Here is a 13472-nt window from a genome sequence, read left to right as displayed (position 1 = left end):
ACTCGCTGGAGTCCACAAGTAAGGCCTGAACTGAAATTTGATTTAAATGTCTTAAATGTTAAGGCAGACCAAAAAACCTGGCTACTGTTCTTTATTTGCCCCAATTGATTTGTGTGAAATCAACATCCAATCATAAAGCTCAATGATCATCCTAATAAAGCATGAATTCATTTCTTCACAATCGGAAAGCAGCAGATTCTCTGTTGTTTGACTCAGATCAGAGACTCACCTGAACGCCGCTGTTGTTCCAGCTCTAATTCCCCCAGATCTTCTTAAATAAGGAGATCAAAGCTCTGCCATTGGAGAAAGAGAAACGCTCAACGTGGATCAGCTGAGTCTCGTCAACCAATCACATTACAGCCTTGAGTCACTCCATCACTTTCTGACTTTGACCTGTCAATCTCTGTTTGTGGAGAAATGAATGTCCATTACGTCTCTTAGTAAACTGTGATCTTTTGCTCCAAAACCAGTGTTTAATGGCAAACATGTTGAAGATGAACCGATAGGATGTGGATTCATTAAATAAGCAGTAGATTCAGTGAACTGAAGTCTCTCCTCCATTGACATCCATTCAAAACACTTCTTGGCTACTTGCAGTTTATCACAGCATTATGCTTTCAAGCCTTAAAGTGAAAACACTAATGGATGTAGACCTTTCAGCCATCTGATTAAAAGATCCAGACCACACTTTGATTTGTAAACTGAGGTCTGCTGACTGGAGTCCTGAGAGTTTCTGCTGTTTGCTTTCTCTCTGACTCACGTAGGGCCGTAGTTTAGCAGCTGCTTTGGGCTCCAGATCCTCTAGAGACTGGACCAGTCTATGCTTGATCAAACCGGTCTGCAGCTGAAGTCCTGAAGAAGCGGTTTGTGTGAGAGAAAAACTAAGCCTACCTAAGAGTCATTAGAGATTATGTTCACAGGGTCACTGTTGGAGAGTAACAACCGCATTTACTCTCAGATGTGAGTCTGAATGTTCTCAACACACAGCTGCTTACACTAGTGTCTGAATGCTGTCTGTGTGCACAAGAAACTGAACTCAAGCAGTATTCTATTTGTGATTATTACTTCTAATTATATCAACGGTGAGTAAAGTATCACCAAAGCAGCAGCTTTCATAAGTAGATAGGATTGTTTGAGTCACACACCAAGCACAAAACTTGAAAGGAGCAGAGAAAAGGGTTTCAATAAACACATATTGTTTATGGTTTGCCCTGTCAGATGCTTTGACGGATGTGTGTGGCCTTGAGTCATGTTTCTCCAGTGCATAACTTACATTTGATGCTCTACAGTCTACAGCCGAATCTGTTTGAGTATGAATGTGATCTGGACATCATGCGTCATGTTGACGTCATCATGTGACTTAAGACGTTACAACAAACGCAACAACTAAAGATATAGCAACGTGACCTCATGATAATTCGTATGTATTTTACGTAAAATGTGGTTCTACAAAATGTACATTTACTTACGTTTTACAGACACTAAACGTACAATACTGAAGTATTTACCACATCTAAACGTTTAACAAATACTTAATCATAACATTTAATTCTGTTCTGTGTGATTTCTGTTGCCAGCTCGTTTCAAGAATAGGTCTACATAATGTTATCAGGACTACACTTTAAACCCTTAAAATAAATAACATTTCTGCAATCGTTTAGCCATTCATGTAATATTAACTTGGTGGGACACAAAAGGCGTTTTCTCTGACATGATGTGTCTAACAATAGAACCATAAAATACACCAAATACTCATAATAATTACAAAATGAAACTATTTTATTTGTGTGCTGTAACCCAGATCTTCAGAATCCATACGATTTGTGAGGACCAGACCCAAAGTCAAGATTTTATCCAGCGATCTTCATCTCCATCCCGAACAGCGAGTCCAGCAGAATCAGCAATAAACCCGTGTTAGAAAACTGATTTTCTAATGATATAGTTTTGGTGAGCCAACTTTTCAATCAAGAAGCACTATGTTGATGCGATTGTAGTAGGGTGGCCCCTTTAAGTAAATCACGTATAGTGCGTGACAATTACATTACGCATCTATATAGGAGCAGGTGAGGGTTTAGTTCCTCATTAGCATGGTGTTGCTCTGATCTGTTGGTGTGACGCTGATATCTTCACTCCTCCGAATAATCTTGTGCGTCCAAGCCATGTTAATGGGTGCGTGAGTGTAGCGCGCCGGAAAGAGCCTGCCAGTTGCTGCTTTGCTGTGGCTTAAATTTCAGTGGTTCCAGTTGGGACGCAGTTTACTGCTTGCGCTGCTGTATTCTCGATTTCTAATCTTTGTACTCCTCATTCATTGATGATTATCCCTCTTTGCCTTGACGCACATCCCTCTTGCCTTGACGCACTTCAAGCTGTGCGTTGTATCGCACCTTCGAACTATTGAAGCACTTACTGTGTTAGTTGGTGTGCTCGAATGCACGTGTGTGCGTCGCATATGTTTGATTTGTGAGTGTGTAATTTATTTTTTTTGTTTTGTGTGTCTGAGTGTGTACATGATACTTATGTTCGTTAATTTTGTGATTTATATTGGGCATGTAATATCTGTTTTGCCCGCATTGGTATTGCTCATTTAGGAAATTCGACACTATTTCTATTTTGACCTTACTGGGTGGTTTTTGTTTGGTTTAATTGTGTGTGTGTGTTGTGGTGGTGAGGTGAACGTTTGCTGAGTGGGTTGGTTTATTGTGATTTTCTTTTTTTGAGGTTTTGTTTTTCCGTGATTGTGCTTTATTCAGTGCAACGTCAAGACAGTGTTGCCTAGGAGTTAACGAATGTTATTATGGGTATTGTGTATTATTATCGTTGTTGTAATTGATGTGTATATTGTGATTTATTTATTTGTTTATTGATTGTGTTTTAGTGTAATTGTACTTTCCTGTGTTGTTGTTGATTATTGTAAGATTATTATTTGTGTGAATTTGGTATAAGGCTGGCCTATTTATTAATGTCCAGAACGAATGTATTTTGAGTATTCCATTCTAGTCACCAACTTTGACCCCATACGTAAGGTAACTTGTCTACTTGAGATATCATTGTAATCGTGTGTTTTAAGGGGTGCGTGTTTTATATTGGTGTTGAGCTCAATGTTTTAATACCTAATTTGTTGAAATAAAGTATGCTTTGGTGGTAACTTGTCTTGTTTGTCACTTTCCCTTTAGTTGGAAACTTGCTAGTGAAGTAAGTTTTATTGTGGTGGTCCAAACACTAATCATTATTAGTAGCTAGTTGTGCTCCCAGCCACACATGCACTATGTACATTTTGTGGTCTACATACAGAAACATTTTTTTTTTTCATTTATTTTGGAGTTGTCCTTAATCAACCAATTTTTGGTCAGATTTCTGCACATTTGTAAGAGATCATATCATGCCCAGCTTTCAACTATGTTTTGAAAATGTTGGGTTTTTTTTTTTTTTCACTTCTGACATGTCATTCCATAAGGAATATTATTTGATTAATCTGTTACTTTTGTTGGTAAAGTTTAGTATACAAAAATGCAAGTTTGCCAATAAATATTATAAACCATTGTTTCTCATTCTGAAATCAGAAGTACAGCAATACCTAAAATTTATTAACAATCTGATGAACAAGAAAGCTGTTAAGTGTGTTAATGTATGTAAACATTTCCATGTTTTCATATAATTATTTTCTTTATTTAATTTTTTTTAAGTTTCTTCATAATTTTGTATCCTTTTTCCCTTTTGTTCACCTCATGGCTACTGTAAAATTGCTGAATTTGAGCTGATTAAAAAAAGCTCACTACATAGTCAGAAAAGGTTATTATTATTATTATTATTGCAAAGATAATGGTTCAGTTTCATTTGTGTTACTTGAAATGCTGAATATACAAAAATTAAAAATTCTAGTTATCTGTTTTTGCAAATGAACTCTTCAAATATTATACATTATCTTATTTCATTTGTTGTTGTTGCAAAAATATTTTTTTAAATATTTAATTCAGCAAAACAGACTAGTATTTATTTATTTTCATTTTTTGTGTTAGTTGGCTCTATTATTATTATTATTATTATTATTATTATTATTATTTGTTATTATTTTGTAGTATTATTTATTATATTACTATACATTATATTATATTATACATTATTTCTACATTTATACGGCACATTCAGCAGATGGCGACAACATACAAAAAAAATGAAATTCAGAATCCAAAGCACAATGCACAGAAAGAAATTAATTAAAAGATCAGAACTTTCTGGCAAGGTTCTCTCAAAGTTATGAACAAACCTTTTTCCAGTAACATTAATAAAACATTAATTTAGTTAAGTCAGCTCCTAAATTATTTAAGAGAGTTGGAGAGGTCTCCTAACCTAGTTAGGAGTAACACAATGGCAGCAAAAAGGAGGAAACACACACTTTACAATCAACATATGACATATTGGAGTTATATGATGATATGGAGTTGATAAAATGATACAATCGTGACCATCAAGCATTTTTGAATGAATTTATTTTTGTAATTGACCAAGTAATAAACGTAATAACTTAATCCACTCTACAAATCAATGCTCCAGCTGCAAAAATACATTTGTTTATTTATTTATTTTCACTGGAAAAGTTGAACAATTGTAAAAATGCAGCAAAGCACTGGTGATGACACAGTAAGCAGGGTCTTAAATATTGTGACACTAACCTCACCAAACACATCAGTGACCAAACGTGATGTGTGGAGGGTTTTAATGACCTCACATTTCACTTAAACCATCAAAATATGAAAAAAAAAAAACAATGATCAATGTTGCTAACTGCTTTCAATTGAAAGTAGTTAAAACAGTCACACAATGTAGCTGATGAGGACATAATGGTGAGTTCACTGATCTATATAATATAAATATATCAGTGGGAGAGTGTTGTAATCTACAGGTAAATAAGGTTTATCCAAGAAATTTATTGTGTTGCTAGGCCTTTGAGAAAAGTCTCAAAAGGGGGAAGGACGTCAACAAATCTAGTGACAAAATCACTAAACGGTCAACATTGACATTGAATACAACATAATCAGTTATTAATATTGTATTGGTCCTCTCTTGTTTTTGCATGTGTTCATAATTTCTTTGTAGGACAGCATGGCCAAAAAGTATGACATGTTTTATTGCATTATTATCAAAAAAATAAAAGTAAAACAACTGACTCCAAGAAAATATGCAATATGCTTACAAAATCAGTAACACTTTTTTTTCTCTCTCTTGGCCACAACTAAATGGCAGTTTATTGACTTTCCAACTGACCGTCAAACCATGCTGCAAAACAAGAACATTTTATGAAGATTGTGGGGAGTTCTTGGAGCTGTTCACATCACTGCTCCAACTTTAAATGAGGAGACATGGATTTCAAAGCATCAATAATAATTTGTGATAATTTTCCACAATGCAAAGCATTTTTTTTTAAATACACTGAAATATTAAATAGTGTCCTAATTAAATGATTGTATTGTAGTTCCATCAAATAATTGGTGTTGTGCTGCTGTGACTCACATGAGCAGCTCACTATTGGCTGATTCAGAGGTCAAGGGTGGCCATTTTGTGTTTCAATCATTGTAGTCCTTAATTTACAACATTTAAGTCAGAACTTAAGAATCAGTCTCAAACTTTACTGAAAGTTGATTTTAGATTCTTTATAAAAGTCTCCTACTCTTAAAAAAGTCCTACTTCGTACCAAGAATTTTTTGACACTTAAGTCAAAGTTTAAGACTACTCTTAAGAGCTTTTTTTAGAAGTTTTATACATACGGCCCCAGATTTCTCCATGATTTGATACAAATACAGGCCTATTTCATAAAACTAGTAACAGGCATATTTCCAGTACGTTTTGTTATTAAAGAAACCTGCATTTTGCATCAGTTCATGTCCGTGTGATACACAGATGTGCATATCAGCAACTCACTCTGAATCCTCAACTAACTTTGACAGTTGAGCAGATATATAGTGTTTATAATACGTAAAGTGCTTTAAACATATGTTTATAAAATGTTGTACTTTTGTAAAATAAAGTTCTTGGCTATAATCCATTCAGAGTCTTTGTTTCTCGTGACGCTAAGAGGAGCAGCAGTGTTTTATCGGCACAATTCCGTCTGGTCTACAATCGAAACAGGATTAATACAGGAAATAACATAAAATCAAAACATCTTGAAAGTGTTTTCACAGTGGATTAGGTTTGATTACTGCAGCTCTTAAACACATCAATGCAGGAAGAAGAGACACAGATCCTAGAGCTTCTGCTGTCACGTAAATCAAGGGAGGTCTGGGTCCAAATGCAGGTTAGTAGTGGTTTTAATAATAAAACAAACAAAGCCAACACGGCAAACTAAGAACTAAAACACAAAATAAACAAGATCTAGAACATAAACTAAAGTCAGGGATTTCAGGAACCGAAAAAAAACAAACATGACACGAGACAATGCACACATGAATGCAGAGTGAGTGGAGATGATACTTATAGTCCTGGGGGGTGTTCCATAAAACAAGTTTACCAAATAAGCCAGGCTTATTTCAGTTAGTCTGACTTATTGTCACTTGATTTGGCACAAAATAAGTCAGACTAACTGAAATAAGCCTGACTTATTTGGTAAACTTGTTTTATGGAACACCCCCCTGATGGTGAACAGATGTGGGTGATTAGTGCTGATGACAAGGACAAGTGAACAATCAAGGAAGTGCAGTGCCAGACAGCGACCTCAGGTGGCTGAGGGAAAAACCCCAGCCCCGATCATGACATCTGCTTTCATGTTCTCTTATGATCCATTCTAGGATTCTTGCCTCCTCGAACCTCAACTCCTCCTACATACAAACAAACAAACAAATAAATAAATAAATAGGGAATGATGAAAGTGTCGCTTTCTTGCCTTTTTTCTGTTAGAAGAATAAAAAATGTTTGAGATGCAATGATCAGTGATATTTTGTCACTACATTCCCTACCGTTGTTCTGAACAAAGCAAAACCGTTCTTGAGTGCTGAAGAGCTATTTGAGTTTCAGTAATGATTAAAAAAATCAGTTTCAGCAAACAAGGCTTTGTTACTTCACACTGTTTCCAACTTTTACTTTCAGAATGAGAAATGCTGATCTGCTGACTCCTGAACGAGTGTCTGATTACTTAAACTGATGATTTACATAGATTTAAAGAACCCAGTTTGCCAAATAAAACACAAAAGCTGTACAAAATAAAAATTAACACATTTTAAAACACTATTTTGTTATTTGTATATTGCATTTAATATATTCCATAAAAATATGTGCAGTTGGTTTGTGGCGTAATTAATATTTATATTTATTTTAATCAGCAGACATCGCCAGCGATTCCAAACACTGATTCATTTGGGTTCAATTGATTGAAGGTTTTGGAAAAGCTCTGTTTCTCCATCACTTAATGAAGTGTTAGTTAATGAGTTGATCTTAACGAGGTTTAATTAGTGTCGGCAGGTGTTTGACATCAGTGAAGGACGTTAGAAAAGCTCCATTTGTTTCTGACTGGAAGAGAAAGGAGTCTGAGAGTGTGATGAGGAATGAGAGTCAATATTGAGTCAATGTGTGTTTGAAGAAAGACAAGATGAATGAAAGAAAAGAGTCAGAAAGATGAAGCAATATCAAGGAAAGCTGATCTGTGTTGTAGTTTTAAAGCACCAAATGACAGGAATAAAGAAAATCAACAGTTTTAGTCACTACAAACCAGAGAAGAGAGAAAGTGCTGACAGATTTTACAGAAGGCTAATATTACTCTGATGCTCTCTCATATATCAGTCTCAGTTGCTGATGTTCCTGCGGGTCTTTGGTCTTCTTGGGCAGTAGCTTCACCCGCTGAGATCCAGTCTGTGATTGTGGCTCTGAATGAGTCCAGACTACTGTTAGAAACACAAATAACCACAGAGAGATTCTCTCTTTAAAGAATTCAATTCAATTCGACTGTGCTTTATTGGCATGACTATGGAATAGCACAATGTTGCCAAAGCAATAAACAGCGAACAAGTCATACATCATATACAGTATAACACATAAATTCAATGCATAAAAATGAAAACAAAAACAATAGCAAATATAATGTAAATATCTAGAGAGAGCAGCCTTTGTCCCTCATAATATGGCAGGAGGACCCATACTGTGCTGCTGAGTACACTTTCTCTCCCAAAATATTACAGTTTGTCTGTGGCTTGCTTGCTGGAAATCAGGCACAAATTGAGCTATTTGGGTAAAATAAGTGTCTGTTTTTTTGTTGTTTGTTTTTTGCTGCACTCTTTGCTTTCATTCATTTGAAGCTACACTTTCACACAGAGGAAAAAACAGTCCTTTGAGAATTTATCTTCATTTTTGTCTGAACTCAGCCTTTAATTGTCTTTGATCTGTGTGTTTACTGTATGAATGAATGGATGTGAGTGATTTATTGCAGTGCTGTGATTGAGGACTTTATCAGATCTGCTGGAATGATTGTAGTCACCCATCTCTTCCATGATGGACACACACTTATTTCACTCTTTACTTCACTTATGCACACACATACAGAGATATGATCTGATGTAAAATGATTTTATTAAGATCAATAAAAAGGATATAGAGATAAAACATTTAAAATCAGGGTAATGGAGGGGGAAAGGAGGTGTAATAAATTAAGACACAAGGGGAAGGGGGTTAAAACTGAAAAATGTTAAAATGCATTGATTTAAAAACTCAGGAGGAGAGACCTGGGGAAAGAAAAGAGCAAATTCTTATAAACGGTTTCTTCTGCAGACTTTGTTGATCAGGTACGGCTCATGTAACGACTCTCACCTCCAGTTTCTGCTTCATGAGTGTCAGAAATGCTCCTCATCGGCTGATTCTCTTCATCTCACACCTGAACACAACATTAAAAACACTTATGATGTGAATTTGACAGTACAAGTATTGTCTGGTTTGTAACTGTCTGTGAGCATCTGTCTGTGTGTGAACTGACCCTTGAATAAATAAATAAATTGCTCCTCTTCTTTCACCTCCATATAAAATGAAAGTGAATCAGAAACTCAAGTGAATCATTTGCACAGCAGCAGATCTGAAAGTGAATCATATCACAGAACGAGCTGAAACTCTGAACTACAGACAGACTCACGGTTTCTACTTTAGCAAACAAGAGTCTGCTGAATGAGAGAGCTCATTGAAAACAGGGTTGTACGCAGGTTTTATAAATACAGAGGTCCCAAAATGGAAATTGTTTCCCGACCTACATGTGTGCATTTTAAGATGTTTTAAGTCTCAAAAATTGGATAACAATACAGGCTTACAACCAAGTCAGTGGACCGTAGTAGCAAAAATTATCTAAAATTATCTAAATTAATTAATTATTTCAAGATAACAGATTCTTCTACTTGAGAATGAGACTGCAAATGTTGCAACGCAATGAATGATTCAAGCTACAAACTGGACATCAAGAAGATATAGTTTTTTGGGGGGGGGCAGCATTCATGGAATGTCTCGTTAAAACAGACCAATTGTTTTACAAAAAATATATTTATTCAGTAGTAGTTTTATGACAAAATATCTACAGTGGTGTGAAAAAGTGTTGGCCCCCTCTCCAGATTATTATTTTTTTTGCATGTTCGTCACACTTTAATGTTTCAGATCAAACAAATTTAAATATGAATTAAAGATAACACAAGTAAACATAAGATGCAGTTTTTAAATGAAGGTTTTTTTATGAAGGGAAAACAAAATCCAAACCCGCATGGCCCTGTGTGAAAAAGTGTTTGTTAAAACATAACTGTGGTTTATCACACCTGAGTTCAGTTTCTCTAGCCACAGCCAGGCCTGATTACTGCCACACCTGTTCACAGTCAAGAAATCACTTAAATAGGACCTGCCTGACGCTACACATCATGATGAGGTCCAAAGAAATTCAGGAACAAATGAGAAAGAAAGGAATTGAGATCTATCAGTCTGGAAAAGGTTATAAAGCCATTTCTAAAGCTTTGGGACTCCAGCGAACCACAGTGAGAGCCATTATCCACAAATGGAGAAAACATGGAACAGTGGTGAACCTTCCCAGGAGCGGCCAGCCGACCAAAATTTTACAGTTAACTGTGTACCTCTCTCCTTTCTCCCTGCTTTACCACCAAACAAGATTATTATGCAATCAAAAACTGCAGAAAGTTGTTCCAACAGTATCAGTCAGTCTCACCTTTGTGGTGGAACAAGACTCTACTTAGGGCCACAACTGTGCAATGAATCTTTGACTCTGACCCTATAAATCCGTTGCACAATGTGTGCAATAACCGTTTCATGGCTTCTGAAACACATGATGAAGACGACTGTCATTATTTCAGCCCATTAGTTGCCAACATACACTTCAATAAGACACTATAAATACATCACCTCTCTTTTCGCCACAAAAACACTCCAGAGCGCTCAGAGCCTTGTCTATTACACCGAATGTGGGTTTGGTGGCTCCAACCGAAGATTCTTTTGTGAGAGCGATGACCTAAACACAAATCAAACATGCCAGTATTAGAGCTGTTATGAAGAATACCAGTCTGATGTAAGAACGTACTTTGTGTGAGACCAACCTGAGGAAGCAGAGCTTGAATAAACCCCTCAACATCCTCAGCCATCGCTCTCACAACATACAGCAAACTCTGGAGAATGGGCTGACAAACAGCACAAGAGCCCGTTATTATTATTCCAGAACACATTGTGTGTGTAAATACTCTGATTCCAGCCGGTTTGTTACAGCTCTTACTGGTTTTGCTGGTAATGCTGCAGTCTTCAATCCATCCAGCAGCATTTGTTTCAGAGCAGAATCATCGGCTGAATCAAATCCTGCTGGATGGACGGCACACAACGCTTCCAGCATCCTGTATGCTTTCCTCTGCAGGTCTGTGTCCTTGCTCTACAATCAGAACATTACATGAAGGACTCACAACAACACAAGACACAACAGGGCTTACAAATGTTAACAGGACGAGTCTCACCTTTACAAACTTTTGTATTAAGCAAAGGGTTTGGGGCCCTAATTGGTCCCCCGCATGAGGAATTAACCAAATAGCCATTTCCATGACTGCAAGTCTTCAAAAAAAAAAAAAAAAAAAGTACAAATATATGTAGGAGTCATTGTCCAGATGTGAAGCTCAACGAGCTGTTGAACAGAACAAAATGTATTTTTTTGATGTATTTTTTTGAAATTTTACTCATTTTAGTTTTCTGTTGCTCTGCAGACGACACACATGCAAAAATGCAGGGCCGAAGCTCTGGACGTTGCTTAATGGCCATTCCCAGAGACCTGTCAATATTTTTAAATGAGGACACCAGATCTGTAGGGTAATGGCAAAATCCAGGCAACCTGCTCCAAATCTGAAAAAAAAAGAAAACAAAGACCATGGCCCTCGACACTGGAAAAATAAGTCCATTTGGACGAATCATTCTTGCAAGCATAGATCATCTTCAATCCAAATGAAATCGTAAGCAGCAAAGATTGAGAAAATTGTTTTGCACAGCACACAAACACAAGTTTGTGAAAGCAGTCAGATGTACAGGCTTGCAGTTGGATCTACACCAGCTTCTGTGATTTTTATTCACATTGTCATCAATCTGCCATTCAAAATGTCAAAAACCTGCGTTTATGTCACGTACCTGTGAGGACAGGCTTTCTTGAGTTACCTCCGCCTGAAAATTAAACGGAAACAGAAACTGGAGTGAATCATTTGCACAGCAGCAGATCTGAAAGTGACTCACAGCACAAACTCTGAACTACAGACACTGTTTCTACTTTGGCCAACAAGAGTCTGCTGAATGAAATGACAATAATAATCTTACTGTGTCTTTATTGGGTGAGGAGCCGCTGCTTGATGGCTGTGAACATCACAGATCAGGTGTTAATGGAGAAAGGAATGGAGCTTGAGTGTGAAATGTGTTTCTGACAGCAGATTCAGAGATTCAGTGTTTGTGCACCTGAGGGTTGGTCCTCTGCTCTCTCTCTTCTTCTCCAATGATAACAGCCAGGGCTGCCTCTTCTCTGGCCTGCGGTCTGCTGGAGGAGCTCATGGGGAGGAATGAGCGTCCACCCAGTCTGAGAGACAGAGACACATGAGAGAGACACGTTATCTTCATGACAACCTCAATTTTGAAATTTCTGCAAGGAGGAAAAATATTAATAATACTAAACAACTGGACAGGGTGGGAATTACAGCTAATAATTACACTAGATCACCCTCCTAATAAGAACAAAGCAGTAGAGGAGCCTCAAGAGTGTCCACCTATATATAGCACATATAAAATCAGCTTCAGTGGAAGTTTACAAGCTGCTTATTATGTGGAAGTCCTAAAGAATGCTCCGTGCATAAGGTCAATTCACAGAAACCGTGTGTGTGTGTGAGAGAGAGAGAGAGAGAGAGAGAGAGAGAGAGAGAGAGAGAGAGAGAGAGAGAGAGAGCACCTCCATGTGTCTGGGGGCCCTGTCTCCTTAATCTCCTCAATTAAATCCTCCCCATGAGCTCTAGCATATTCCTGCAGGCCAAAGAAGGGGTCATTATCAAGGCTGTTAAAAAAACTCTCCTTTAGATCATGCAGAAAATAAAGCGGATGGGAATAAATGTTTGAAACCTTAGGACAAACCTAGCCTTACTTAGTATTTTTGTCTGGTTTCTACTCAGAATATCTAGAGATTCTTAAATCAAGATGCATTCATTAGAAAGCAAAATTATGTAAGATATTTTGTCTTGTTTCCTGGATTTTTCTATAAAGGGGTCATCAGATGTCCATTTTCCACAAGTTCATATGATTCTTTAGGGTCTTAATAAAAAAGTCTATAATATACTTTGGTTAAAAAATCTCAATAGTAGTGTAAAAAAAACACTTTTACCTTGTCAAAATCAGCTCTGCAAAATAAACTCATTTTACTGCATGGTCCCTTTAAATGCAAATGAGCTCTGCTCGCCCCGCCCCTCTCTGCCTGAGACGTGATGTTTACTTTAGCCGCATTTAGCAGCAGAATGTACCAACAAGCACATTATTAAAGGGGTCATCGGATACTAAACTCACTTCTCCATTTTGTTTGAAGATTAATGTGTGTTGTAGAGCTGCACGATTCTGAATAAAATGAGAATCACAATTTTTTTGCTTAGAATAAAGATCACGATTCGGGAGAACTTTATTTTAAAGATTTACTCCTGAACATTGGGTTATCAAACAGCAGTAAAATAGAAGTAAAATACGACAAACTTTTTATTGAATTTCTTTATATTTAAAAGCAAAATAATGTAATGTAAAGAAGAAAAATCACCATTAAACATTAAAAAATAAACAGGTATTATGTCAGAGTAAAGCGAGTTAAAGATTCTTAGCTAGAAACACCAGTCTATCAACACTTTATGGCTGTCACTGTTTACTCTGTGGGATGCCCAAGTTTACTTCAACATTTTACAAATAAATCCTAATCTAATCATGACAAACCATTTATGGTTGGAAAGGTCTAAGGCTCCTAAAGAGAT

This window comes from Garra rufa, chromosome 25, assembly GCF_049309525.1.
Source record: "Garra rufa chromosome 25, GarRuf1.0, whole genome shotgun sequence".
Lineage (NCBI taxonomy): Eukaryota > Metazoa > Chordata > Actinopteri > Cypriniformes > Cyprinidae > Garra > Garra rufa.
Note: the sequence above shows the minus strand (reverse complement) of the source record.